The 14,029-nt window shown below is 35.1% G+C and overlaps 1 protein-coding gene and 1 non-coding gene across 7 annotated transcripts in view; one reads left to right on the top strand and one right to left on the bottom strand.

The window, feature by feature from the left end:
• Positions 1-14,029, top strand: part of Mbd5 (methyl-CpG binding domain protein 5) — a 338,624-nt gene that overhangs the window by 257,790 nt on the left and 66,805 nt on the right. For all 6 annotated transcript variants that reach the window (XR_011372200.1, XM_070023512.1, XM_070023527.1 and 3 more), the window contains exon 5: positions 3,253-3,426. The gene's annotated coding sequence lies outside the window, so the exon portion shown is untranslated. The remainder of the gene's footprint in view (positions 1-3,252; positions 3,427-14,029) is intronic.
• Positions 7,832-7,938, bottom strand: LOC138834838 (U6 spliceosomal RNA). Its single transcript, XR_011374275.1, has one exon. It is a non-coding gene; the product is annotated as a U6 spliceosomal RNA (small nuclear RNA).

Raw genomic sequence — 14,029 nt, 5'->3', positions numbered from 1 at the left:
TGTATTTGTGTGCTACTCTATGGTTTTTATGTTTGTTTTCTTTTGGGGAGCGCACAAAAAGTTCTTTTCTATTTTGAAAAAATAGTTGAGAAAAACTAATGCAACATAAATCATCTTATTTGTATGCCTTGTGCCTGACTGTGTATTTGGCAGTGACAAACAGAAAGATAAATAAAAACAAAGACTGCATGTACATTAAAACAGAATGTAAAAGTGTTGCAGCACTAGGATAAATGAGGAAAGAACCGATAACTCCTAGCAGGAGAACAGAAGATGGCTTCAAGAATGTGTAGGTAATCTATGCCCTGGGAAAACACATGCATAACAGATAGTTGTGAACATTGAAGTCATTTCCAGTAAACTTTAGTGCAACTGGATACTATAGTATCTTGGGGAGGAGGGCTGAGGCATTTTTAGTCATCAGCAGCTGATTGAAAAATGGAAGGGAAGTAATAAAATTTGAGGACTTCTTATTTTAAGCCCTAGGTATTTTTCATGCTTCTTCCTCATTCTTGTTCTTAAGTATTTTTTCTATGTAGGGACTGTATTTTATACTTCCATATCTTATGGTGTCTAGCTGCGTTCTGAGCCTGACAAGGGGAAGTGTTTGCTTATTGACCAGTTGTGCTCATCATTCATTCAATAAATATTTCAACTGAAGCATATGTACAGTTCTGTACTACATGGCACGAGAAGTCAAAAAGATTTGTTACAAGTCTGTTGTAAAAGAGATACCGAACGCAAAGAAAAATCTAGCAAATATTTTTGTCTGTTATGATGACTATACTCATAAAACTTACATTCTTATCAAAGGAGACAGACAACCGTAGGATAAACTATGTATGTATGTATGTGTGTGTGTGAGACAGAGAGAGACGTGTTAGATTGCGATAACTCCTGTGGAGAAAAATTGTAGGTTAAGTGATATAAATTATTGGAACTGGAAAAAGAAAATAAAGTTACTTAATTTCTCCTGCCTTAGAGTCTTCAACTCTAGAAAAATAAATACTGTACAGAGGAGTTACAGTTACATGAGCAAGGTAATGAGTACATTTCCTATTGAGCATTGTTGCCTCCTCCTTTGTTTTTCCCCTACCACCCCTTCCCTCCCACCTCCACAACCACACACACCCCTCCACCTAAATTGTAAAGTTTGTTTTTCAACATAGTGTCTTATACCATTTTTATAAATATTAGATTAGTTAATATGTATGAAGTAGTCGATGTGGTTCCTAGAAGACAGCATAAGTGTTAATACTATGTATACATTTAGCTAAAATAACATTAACACCATAGTCATTTTCTTTTCTTTACTTTTAGACCTCTTTTATTATTAAAGATATACTTTCCAGTAGTTTTAAAGTGCCTTATCTAATCTCCCTAACCTATATCTTGCTTCTTTTGACTTTTGCTTTCAATGCACTCACATCTAAAATTCCTTCCTTATTGAAATGAATCATCATCTTTTATAGTATCTTTTCTAGATAACACTATTAGCTTCTCTAGATGCCCAGTCATCATTTTTTATTTTAGGGATCAGGCAGGCATCCATATCTTCCTGTGGAAAATATTTATTAATGCTCCATCACTTATCACATCTCAAGGTTAAAAGGTCTGACAAAATGAGACATTTATGTTTGCTTATTAGCTAAAAATGAGTACAGTAGTGGAAATGTTATTAACAGACAGAAATATACAGTCTTTGACATTAATCTTTTAGAACACAGATTATTAGCATGGACTGGGTGGCATTTTAACTCCCTTGTCAATCTGTGTTTGCCTATCTAACCTTTATGTGTCCCCAGATTCATCTTGCGCCATCATCATCATCTTTTTTTTTCTTTTTTTTTTTTTCTTTTTTTTTTTTTGTCAGTCATGGGGCTTGAATTCTGGGCCTGAGCGCTGTCCCTCAGGTCTTCAGCTCAAGGCTAGCTCTCTACCACTTGAGCCACAGTGCCACTTCCGGTTTTCTGGTAGTTTATTGGAGATAAGAGTCTCATGGACTTTCCTACCCAGGCTGACTTTGAACCACAATCCTCAGATTTCAGCTTCCTGAGTAGCTAGAATTACAGGCATGAACTACGACACCTGGCTCACCACCATCTTTAAAAGCTAAATTAACTCTTTGTGCTCATTTAGCATCTCACACTTAACTCTGCCATAAATGGTTCCATTCCATGTTAAACAGACTGCCCTATTCCCAAGCTTCAAATGTCCAGTCAGTAAGTTCCTTGAGATGGGGAAGGACATGGGATATATTTTCCTCATGACAAAGCAAAAACAAATAAAAAGCTAGGAAATCAAAGCTAGCAATCAAAGACTCCCACGGTGAAGGAAATACCTTGTAGATAAACTGTCATGTAGGATGTGATCTTTAGTTCCTCCCACTTAAAAACTTGATCCTGCCATTGCTGTCTATAGCCGTGTGCCTCTGGGTCTGACATAGCCCATCTGTAATTGCAAAAGGAAAAAAATATATTTGTATATCAACTAACTTAGTTATATGTAGACTTATTTTCTATGACCAAAGGATTTATACCTGCCATCCAGATCAAAATCTAATTATATCAGAGTTTGAAAAACATCACACATCCATAAAGTTGTCCAGTGACTATAGAAACAGACAAAATAAGGTAAACAATTACAAGAATTATTTTACCTAAACTGAAGAAGAGCCTAGTCACCCAGAAGAGTATGGCAACATCCTCTTGAAGCCCAGGAGAAACAGGATAAAGAAGTAAAAGGTCTCAAGTCTACCTTTGAAAGACCTTCTGAAAGATTTTTCTTACTTGCTAAAAGAAAACAACTTTTTTAATCCTGGGGGAAGGGAATCAGTAGCGTTTTTATATATCTTAATAATGAGTAGATTATACAATTTGCTCCCATAATTCTTTTATCCCAAGCTGAGTTCCTGAGATAATGGTAATGTGATATTGCTAATAATGTTGCTAAAGGATTGAAATCGAATGAGTGTTCTCTGTATTCTGTCCTCTAACTCAAGGGTCACCACAGTTTCAGGATCAATTCACTAGTATAAATAAGGTACCTGTGTGTTCATGGTTTTAGCTACCTTACTGGTGTCACATACATACATAATTAATAATGAATGAGAATCTATTGCGCATTCAACATCTACTCTTTTAAAGAAACTATGAAGTATAGATTAAAGATTAGTAAAAAAACTAGTTGTACCTCTGATCAAGGACGACAATGAGTTCTTCCACTCTTATCTCAAGCTCCTTTCTCTTCCAGAAATTGAAAACCCCAATGCCTACAGAGGCCGGACTGGTGGGAATGAAGCAGGCAGCCACTGCAGTAAATTGGAAAGCCAAGTCCTTTGTGGAGGAGCAGCCACTGCTCTGTTTCAGATAATTGTTTCAAAGCAAGAATGTTGGCCTAGTGTTGCCACATTATCGAGTTTCTCAGGTAATGCCTGCTTTTTCATGTGATATCTGTTGACTTAAATATTGTCAATTAACCCTCCTACATTATTATTTTTAAACCATGTACAAGCCAAACATTTTTGTAAGTGGAATTGGCCGTAATTCCTCCTGTTCATACCTCATATGATGCTTTTCTTTATTAGAGACTTTATTTTCTGAAGGATTTGCTTTTGTTTTCATACATCCTCTAAAGTACTCTATGTCTCATTTTGTGGTATTAAAGTTCCCTACCTCTCTACTTCCAGGAGTTTACGCATAAATTTTCATTGGTTGCTACATTTTCTCTGCCGTTCTCAACATTCCATTGAGCAATCAGTCAGTGGTGTGCTAAATAGAGTCTCCAAAAGATACATATGATTATCACTCAACATCTGGGGTATTATTGCTCCCTCATTTATTTTCTAATATGTGAGCTCCATAGACACAATAAAAAGTCACTTATCTTGTGGTATACAGAACACTCTTCCTCTTGTTTCTGCAGAGACCTTCTGAGATGTTTCATTCAGATGTTTTATTAGACCACAGCTCTCCTCTAAGTTTAATTGTGTTTGCTGGAGATTGATTGGATTTAACTGATCCTAGATATCTGTATGATTTCAGACACAATGTCTTTGGTGGAGTTTCTCAGTAACTAAGTTGTCTCATTTTTGCTTTAATAGAAACAAGACTTAGTGCCACTGTGGCTCAAGTGGTAGAGCGTTCCACCTTGAGCTGAAGAGCTCAAGGACAGTACCCAGGTCCGGAGTTCAAGCCCCAGGACTGACAAAAAATAAATAAATAAAGAGAACCAAGACTTTCTCACAGTGGCTTAAAGACTTAAATGAAACACCTAAAAATATAGAAGACTAGAGGAAAACATAGGGGACAAATGGTCAGGAAAGGTTGTAGGATTTTTTGTTATTTTTTTAAATAAATCCTCAAAAGCATAGGAAAGAAAAGCAAAAATGGAAAGGTAGGATCACATTAGACTGAGAAGTTATTCTACAGCAAAGGAAACAGTCAACAGAGTTAGAGGCAGCTACAGAATGAGAGAAAATACTTGCAAACTCTACATCAGTCAGGGGTTAATATAAAGTAAAAAAGCTCACAACTCAAAAGGAAATAAAATAACCTATCTTTAAAATGATCAAAATCTTCAGAAGACTTTTTCAGAAAAAACACACATACACATATATATCTATGTATATGTATAGGTATAATCACATATACATATATACACACATGTATATATATTATGATTAGTGATCAGCCACAAATCAAGAAAATATAATTCAAAACCACAGTGAACTATTGCTTTAACCTAATAAAAGTGTCTGTTATCATGTAGAGAAAATTTAATAAGTGCTGGTACAGATGTACAGAAAACAGAACCTTGAACACTTGCTGGGAATGTAAACTAGTATAGCTATTATAGATAACAGTATGGAAACTCCTCAAAAACTAGAATAAAATTGCCATATGTCCAGAAATCCCACTTCTAGGTATATATCATAAGGAAATTAATAATATATTGAAGAAACATTTGCACTTCCATACTTTTTTGGAACACTATTCACAACGCTAAGAAATGACATCAACCTAAGTATCAACATATAGAATACAGATAATGTGTTATACAGTAGCTCAACTTATTCACCATTTTATTACATGCAGTTTTGACCAAGCTTGGTCAGTAAAGAAATAAAAATCAAAAATTTATGTTAAGTGAAGTAAATCAGCCCCAAAGAAACAAAGGTTCCATGTTTTATCTTATTTGTGGAAAGTAGATTTAGCTTATGAACTTATTTTTAAAACAGTGGGTAGGGCAAGGAATGTGCCTTAGTGGTAGAGTGCTTGCCTAGCATGCATGATGCCCTGAGCTCAATTCCTTGGTACCACATAAACATAAAAAATAAATAATTTAAAATAAACTAGAATAAAAATACTGGATGGTATATAGTAGATTCAAGGAACACAAATAAGGTAATTCCTTAGAAAGGCAAGGTCAAAGTTAAGCAAAACAAAATACTACGAAGTAGGTACTCTAAAAGGGTAGGGTTGGGTCAAGGGAAAAGAGATGGACAAATGAAGATAAAAGTGGGAGAATGCACTCAAAAATCCAATGTTAATTCTACAAAGTTAAAAGCCATGGGTTCAATTCCTCCGTACCACATAAACAGAAAGAGCTGGAAGAGGCACTGTGGCTTAAGTGGTAGATTGCTAGCCTTCAGTGAAAGAAGCTCAGGGACAGTGCTTAGGCCCTGAGTTCAAGCCCTAGGATGGGTAGAGAGAGACAGCCAGAGAGAGAGAAAGAAGAGAAAACCTGATTTTCAAGATTTCTAGGTAACAGATTAATTTGTCTTTATTTGGTACTGATTACACCAAATGGTTACTTTCATTCATCGCAAAATTAATTCCAGAGTGGTAAACATTTTTGTAGTAAAATAGTGTACTATGCATTTTAGCTATTTTGGAATATTGCAAATATAAGCATAAAATTTACAATTATCTTAGTGCAGCTTAGGGAGAAAAGCAATATTGATTTACTTCATTTTTCCACATTGATTTGACCTGCATACATTAAGCTGCATCTTACATAGCCTAAATACTAGTAATATAAAGACAAAAGATGAAAAGCACCCCCTTAAACTTGCTTACTTTACTTTTAATAGTTTATGCAAATACAAGCAAGCATTTTTAATCAATATTCCCCAAAAGAGAAATTTCATGCCACGGGAAAACAAAGATAACAAACTGTGCTGAAATACTTGGAATTATTTCAATTAAACATATAAGTTTTACATTGGAATTATAGTGAGCTTATTATTTTATTGACATTCTAGGAAAACCTATTACTTTTTGGGGAGGCCAGTTGTGGGGCTTGAACTCTCGGCCTGGGCACTGTCCCTTAGCTCTTCATCACAATGCTAACACTCTACCACTTGAGCCACCGCATCACTTCCAGTTTTCTGGTGGTTAATTGGACATAAGAGTCTCACAGACTTTCCTTGCCCAGGCTGGCTTTGAACTGGGATCCTCAGATCTTAGCCTCCTGAGTAGGTAAGGTTACAGGCATGAGCCCAGCAAACCTATTATTTTTTAAAATAATTCTCTAAATTGTTTTTGAGATATATATTTGAGACTGGACATGGACTATTCACTTTCTCACTTTTAAGAAAGAAGACATTTTTGGGGCTGGGAAGGTGGCTCAGTGGTAGAGCACTTGCCTTGCATGCTCGAGGCCCTGGGTTCTATTCCTCAGCACCACATAAGCAAAAAGAAAAAAGCCAGAAGTGGCGCTGTGGCTCAAGTGGTAGAGCACTAGCCTTGAGCTGAAGAGCTGAGAGACAGTGCCCAGGCCCATAGTTCAGGCCCCACGACCGGACCCAAAAAAAAAAGAAAAGAAAAGAAAGAAGACATTTTTTTAACCTATAAACAAAGACTCTCCTTTCACATCCTTCTGTTTTTAAAATTACAGAGGGAAATTTTAACTTGAAATTCTGTGTCTCAACTGTTTCTGGTTTTTTATAGTCACATAGAAGGGAAAGGGAAATGGGAAAGCTCAGCCATGTTTTGTAACTCATGTGAAAGAAAAGAACTAAATACTAGAATGGGAAGATGAGAGAAAAAGTGGCATTTAAAATAAAACTAATAGGGACTAGTTTAATAAAGTAAAAGAAGCTAGGCATTCCAAGTAGAAAAGTAAGAGTGACACCAGAGGTATTTTAGAAACAATCAACAGAATAGCCTTAATTTTTCTTTCTAATATTTAGATCATCTACACTGATAGTTTGCAACGCTCTATATATTTTCTGTAGTTGGCCAAACCAAGAGAAATAATAACAGTACTAAGCACAAAGTTTATGATCATTTCCAATAAAAAGCCCCCCTAGTTCTTTTAAGGATTTGGAGATTACTCATTAGCTGTTCTATAAATATAACATTTAAGTTTTTAGAAATAATATTCTTCCTATAGAAGTATAACACTTTTTCTGTAAAGAAATTTGAAAATTCAAGAAAGCAATCAAAAAAATATCTTCCTACTTACCAAAGTACATAGAGATGTAACTGGGAGGATAGTGCTATACTATTCCTATATTGAAGAAATAGTGGGGGGGTTTGGGGGGGGCAGTTGTCTTTATACAAGAGTCCTACAGAACAACATCCAGGCTCCAGATACAGCTGCCGAGGAGATCTTGTTATGCTGTTGGGACTGGCCGTCACATGGCAGGAGTTCTAGCTTTCCAACCTTCTGTTCTGAGATGGGAGTGCTTTGAAGGATCTCATCTTTGGGCTCTACAATGTTCCTGTGGCAAGGGCTTCTTAGGGCCAGTCTTAACCACTTGGTCCCAGGGCAGCATGATCTTTACTGTGATGTCCAGCCAGTACTCCCTGTCTGAGTGGTACATAAAAATATGAAATGCTTCAGAGATTTGCATGTCATCCTTGTCCAGGGTCCATCCTAAGCTTCTCCATATCATTCCAATTTTCATATATATGCTGCCAAAATGAGAATAAATAGTAGCATTTCTAAAAGCCAAGCTTATCCTTATTATGTTAAAAATGTTTTGCTATTAAATATTCTATAATGTGATTTGAACAGTTATCGATAACCAGACATTTGGAACTATAGCTAGACAATTAAATCTTACCTCATTTTTTTCTAGAACAATACTATTGTAGAAATTGTTGCATAATCTCTATTTTAATGAGAAAAAAGTTTTAAATTTGCCTGGGTTCACAAGATGATAAAAGGTAGGGCAAAATACAGACAGTCCAACTCTAGAGCTTACACTCAACCAGTAATACTACATAGCTTCCCAGTACTGTAATTAGACTTCATTTTTATTTCCAATACAGTTTTGGGCTGCCATAATAATTTTGATTCGGTGTGTGGCATCTTAGCCTGGACTCATCTGCCTGCTCATCCCTATTCTCCATTGTGCTTGCTTTCATTGGATAGCTGGACTTCCCTTTGTTCATATGGTCTTTCCTCAAAGGAGCTAGTTTAGGTATGAATGGCAATGACATTTCAGTAAATAAGGGTGGAACATGCAAGGGCTCTTGAGATTTAGGATCAAAACTTGAGTTGTATAACATCTATTATATTCCATTGGCCAAAATGGATTACAAATCCAGCTAAAATTCAAAATGAGAATCATAAATCTTGCCTCCTAATGAAAAGAACTGAAAGATTTTTGAGGCCATTTTTAACATTTAGGTCTCTGAAGGCTTCTATGTTATTAGATATTTATGTTTGTGAGCATAGATGGTGCACAAGCCTTTATCTTGAGTCTGAGGTCTGGCCTCACTCTTGGGAGCCTGTCCTGTATGTTCAGAGTTTGAGAAAATATAGACTTCATGCGAATATATCCTCAATCATACATTGTGAACTTCTGCACTTTTTTACTGGACTGAAAGGGCAAGAACATGTGGAACTAGAGAACTTCAGTTACCAAAGGAGAAAGGATGTGCTTATTAAAGTTATGTTTTGGAAGAGGTTACTACCTAGTGATGATACACATTAAGTGAAAATAAAAGCCAGAGTAAAAATGGGCAAGATAAGTATGCTCATAATAAAAGTGAATGACTTGAATAAATAGGTGGAGGATGAAAGAGATATGGGAAGATTGAATAGGGAAATGGCTAGATAGAATGAAAGAGATACATGAATATCTGATATAAGAAGAAAAGATAATTAAAGGGAACATGTCATTTTACAGTTAATCTAACAAGCATAACTTAACAATAGCAGAAAGGTTATGGTTATATTTATTTTCTAATCAAGGGGTAATTTTGTTGTGGCCAGTAAAATATTACTCTCCAAAGAGCTAATGGTAAGACTAGTTTTCATCTAATCTTAAATGTTGAATAGATATGAATTGTTTTTGGAATTTAAGTATACAAGCAAATTTTACCTGAGCTTTCTCAATTAGAGAATATGAGGTATTCACTCTTGTTAGTGTAAAACTGAAAGGACTTTTTATTTATCTTCAAAACTTTAGTGAACAAAATTTATAATTGCATTATATAAGTTTATAATTGCAGTTTATAATATTCATGCTTTAAACTCCATTTTCATCATGATAAATAATCACTAGATGGCAATTCTATTCCTGTGTGTATCTGTGTCCACTGAACACAAGATCAATGTGCATTTTAATAGAATATACTCATAATATTACCCCCAATTTTTCTACTGTTAAGCAAGTACATTTGACTTGATTCAGATGTTATGACTGATTTTCAGAAAATTTATGAATCATAGCTATTTATTAATTTTGTTATAATTTTGATATTTAGTCTTCATGATGTTTGAGATATAATTTTAAAAGATATAAAGCAGTGAGGTTTTTCGTTGGTTGACAAGATTGTCAGTAAAACAGATTAAGAAAAAGGTCTATTGTATTAATTAGCAATCTGTTGAAATATGTTTAATTTTTGTGTTTTTGCATTTATTTTAGTGATTCATTTATTAATTTATTTTATATAACCACTTAATAAATAAAGCTGATAGTTTAGCTGAAACTTCAAATTAGCATAGGATATTTCATAGAAGCCCTATCATAATTTTTCTATAATATACAATTTCTGAAAATGAATAAGCACTTAGTATATTCCAGGATTATACTAGAATTGAGAATATATACAGAAAAGGTCCCTGTTCTAAGAGGATCTACATTCCTATGGGGAAAGTTAGTCAATAAATAAACCAGTAAATAATAATAGAAATAACCAGAAAATAGGAAGTATTAATGAATTAACAAAGTGTGAGAAGGTACCTTAGATTTACATGATAGTTTTCTTGAGGACATTAAATTAACTTTGAATGGCAAGGAGAAGGCACTGCAAAAAAGAAAATCAAGTCATTAAAATTCAATTCACCAAAAGCCAATTTTCAGAAACTAGTTTGTGTATTGAAAAGCATCAGGGAAGATAAAAATATTGATAGAATTGTGAGACATAACTCTCTCAGAAAACATGTGCAAAAACATACACACTTTCTGACTGTTATTGTGATTGTTACAGAACTGTTTATGAAGTAAACACAAATTAAGTCCAAAGCATAAGGTCTACCCTAAGACCCGAGAAGTAGTCAGGTAGAGGTAGCTTTCATAACATAATATCTTTTATACTCTAACCTGTTTTTGTTGGACTTTAATGAAACTAAATGAACAAGCAGGTCTCAGGGGAGAAAGGAAGATGTTGTGGAATATGTGGAAAACAGAAGAAATTGTTCAGTTTTTATTATAAAAACTATAAAAATAAAACCTAACTGCTACTTTGATGATTAGCCTATTTAAGAGAAGTTAGCTATCAGGATCTTAGAAGCAAATAGAACAAACTTTAATGTTAAGCTAAAAGAGCCTGGGTTTCAAATGTTAGAGAAAAAATATGGCCTATATTGCATTCCCAAAATTAGCCTCTGGAACTTTAAGGAATGGAAAATATATCTGGAGCCCTAAAATCCCAAATTCTCTTTTTGAAAATAATTCTGAGTGAATTAAGACAGGCATAGATTTGTGTACAGGGCTTCCTCTCAAATTTATTTGTAATTATGAAAGCTTGTCATAAAACTTAATTCCCATAAAATAAATAAAAATAAATAATTTTAAACATCTATCAAATAGCCGGGCACTGGTGGCTCATGCCTATAATCCTAGCTACTCAGGAGGCTGAGATCTGAGGATCCAGGTTCAAAGCCAGCCCAGGCAGGAAAGTCCCTGAGACTCTTATCTCCAATTAACTACTAGAAAACCAGACGTGGCTCTGTGGCTCAAGTGGTAGAGTGCTCTCCTTGAGCTGAAGAGCTCAGGAACAGTGCTCAGGGCCAGAGTTCAAGCCCCACAACTGACAAAAAAAAAAAAAAAAATCTATCAAATAACTCATCCAACATTAAAAAGTCATGTTTTGGGAACATATCTAATGTCACTAGAAACAGCCCCAAAACAAAAAGTTATAAATAATTGTCAAATATTTTATGGATCACTATCAAATATTGACAAAAAATACACATTTTATGTATATAAGATATTAGGAATCAGTATGACTCATTTGAAGAGCAATTTCACATGCCTGTACTGTTAAAAATGTGCAACCTCTACAACCCAAAATCAATATCCTCAATATGCCAGTACATAAAAAGTGGTAGAGGAATATATTAGAATACCATTCAGATGTTTAAAATTAATGGAATGGCCTATTTATCTGCAAGAGACATATCTATGTATTTATATAGATATGTTGATATAGTTACATCTCAACAGAAACATCCTTTAAGGAACTGCTGACTCTTTGAAAAGTAAGTTGAAAACGGTCATGCTTTCCCTCATATGTGGAAGCTAGAACTAAAAGATACACATATACATCTCCATAATATGTGTGTACCTTATACACACACCTATGTAAACATATTTGTAATTGATTTGTAGGACCATTTCAAGAGATTAGGGGTATCCGGAAGAAGAAAAGAGAATAATAGTGGGAAAATAATATCAGGCTACATTGTCTCTACATATGAAGATGGTATATGAAAACTCACTGAAAGCCACTGAGTAATAGGGTGGGAGGGAATGGGAAAGAGAAATTAAGGGGTTAATCTGCTCAGTATACAATATTAAAATACAATGTACAATACATGGTGGGTCTTCTGAAAAATTAGCATCCACTTTTTTAAATGAGTGTTAGGAATAACAGGTCATGTTAAGGGGAAGGTGCAAGTAAGAGAGGAAAGGATGAACAGAGAAGGTGAAAAAAGTGAATAAGTTTGAAGTAGTTTATGTGTGTGTATGAAAATAAAGCAATGAAACCTGTCAAAATTGTTTTAAGATAGGACGGAGGATAAGGAAGAATGATGGAGGGTGAGTTTGATCAGTGTACATTACAAGCATGCATAGGAATGTTACAATGAAACTTCCTTTGTACAACTAATATATGCTAGTAAAAAATGTTTTTGGAAGAGTGGAAAAAGTAAGTTGTAGAATTACATAAATTTTTTAAACACATAACAATTCAGTATAAAACTAAAATAAAAACATCTCGGGCAGAAGGGAGGGGAATGGCTCTGAAAAGAAAATGTTTCTCAGTCTTATAAAAGTATTTAATTTAGAGCCAGGCACTAGTGGCTCATACCTGCAATCTTAGCTACTCAGGAGGCTGAGATCTGAGGATCAAGTTTGAAGCCAGCCCAGGCAGAAAAGTCTGTGAGACTCTTATTTCCACTAAACTACTCAGAAGAGCCAGAAGTGAGTGGCACTGTGGCTAAAGTGGTAGATCATTAGCATTGAGCACAAAGAGGCTCAAGGACAGTGCCCCATGCTCTGAGTTCAAGCTCCAGGACCAACAAAAAGAAAAACCTGAGAGACAGGGAAGGTGGCTCAGTGGTACAGTAATTGCCTTGCATGCCCTGGGTTCGATTCCTCAGCACCACATAAGCAGAAAAAGCAAGAAGTGGCACTGTGGCTCAAGTGGTAGAGCACTAACCTTGAGCTGAAGAGCTAAGAGAGTTCGGGCCCACAATGGACAGAAGAAAAAAAAAAAGTAAGCCTGAAGATGCTTGAATTTTAAGTTTACAGTGGTGATACATCATTGTTGATTATCATTAAAGTCAGTTTATGTGTGCTGTAAAATTTCAAAAAACAAATGACTAAATTATGTCAACATTTACAGTAGTTGTTATTCTGCATTCATGTTACAGCTTAGGGTTTTTTTTAAGTTGTAAAGGTGAGTTTGTAAAGGGTTACAGTTACATAAGTAGGATAATGAGTAGTACATTTCTTTTTGAACAGTGTTACCCACTCCCTCGTTTTCTTCTTCCCTCCACACCTTCCCCCCCTCCCTTAAAGTTTATTTCCAACATTGTGACTAGTATCACTGTTGCATTGGTTCAACCTTGGTCCCACTATTTCTATGATTGTCCTTCCCTTCCACAAATTTGATAAACTTATATATAAGGGTACAGAAATCAAAACAAGGCATAAACCAAAGGGGGAAAAAGAAATAAAGAGAGAAATAACTGCAAACAGCACACATTTCTTAGTGTTCATTTTGATAAGCTTCATTTTATATAGTCAAAACCTACTATTGAGCTATTGTAATCTTCTGCTAAGAATATCATAGACATATTCTAGTTATTACAAATGAGAGAAACCATGTAGCCTGTGTTTCTTTGAGTCTGGCTTGCTGTACTTAATATAATTTTTCCAAGTCTGTCCATTTCCTTACAAATGGGACAATGTCATTCTTTCTGATGGAAGCATAAAATTCCATTGTATATATACCATATTTTATTGATCCATTCATTTACTGAAGGGTATCTGTGTTGGTACCATGTCTTAGCTATGGTAAATAATGCTGCAGTAAACATGGTTATACTGGTAGCTTTAGTTTGGTCTTGTTTTGGTCATTTGGTAAATGCCCAGGAGTGGGACTGCTGAGTCATAGGGGAGCTGTATGTTTAGTCTTTTGAGGAACCTCTATACTGCTTTCCAGAGTGGTTGAAACCGTTTACAATCCCACCAACAATGTAGTAGTATTCCTTTTGGGCCACATTTCCACTAGCATCTGTTGTTACTAGTTTTCTTCATAATGGCCATTCTAACTGAGGT

The sequence above is a fragment of the Dipodomys merriami genome, unplaced genomic scaffold (assembly GCF_024711535.1).
Source record: "Dipodomys merriami isolate MVZ:Mamm:240054 unplaced genomic scaffold, mDipMer1.0.p SCAF_1, whole genome shotgun sequence".
Classification (NCBI taxonomy): Eukaryota; Metazoa; Chordata; class Mammalia; order Rodentia; family Heteromyidae; genus Dipodomys; species Dipodomys merriami.
Note: the sequence above shows the minus strand (reverse complement) of the source record. Positions and strands in the feature narration are given on the sequence as shown.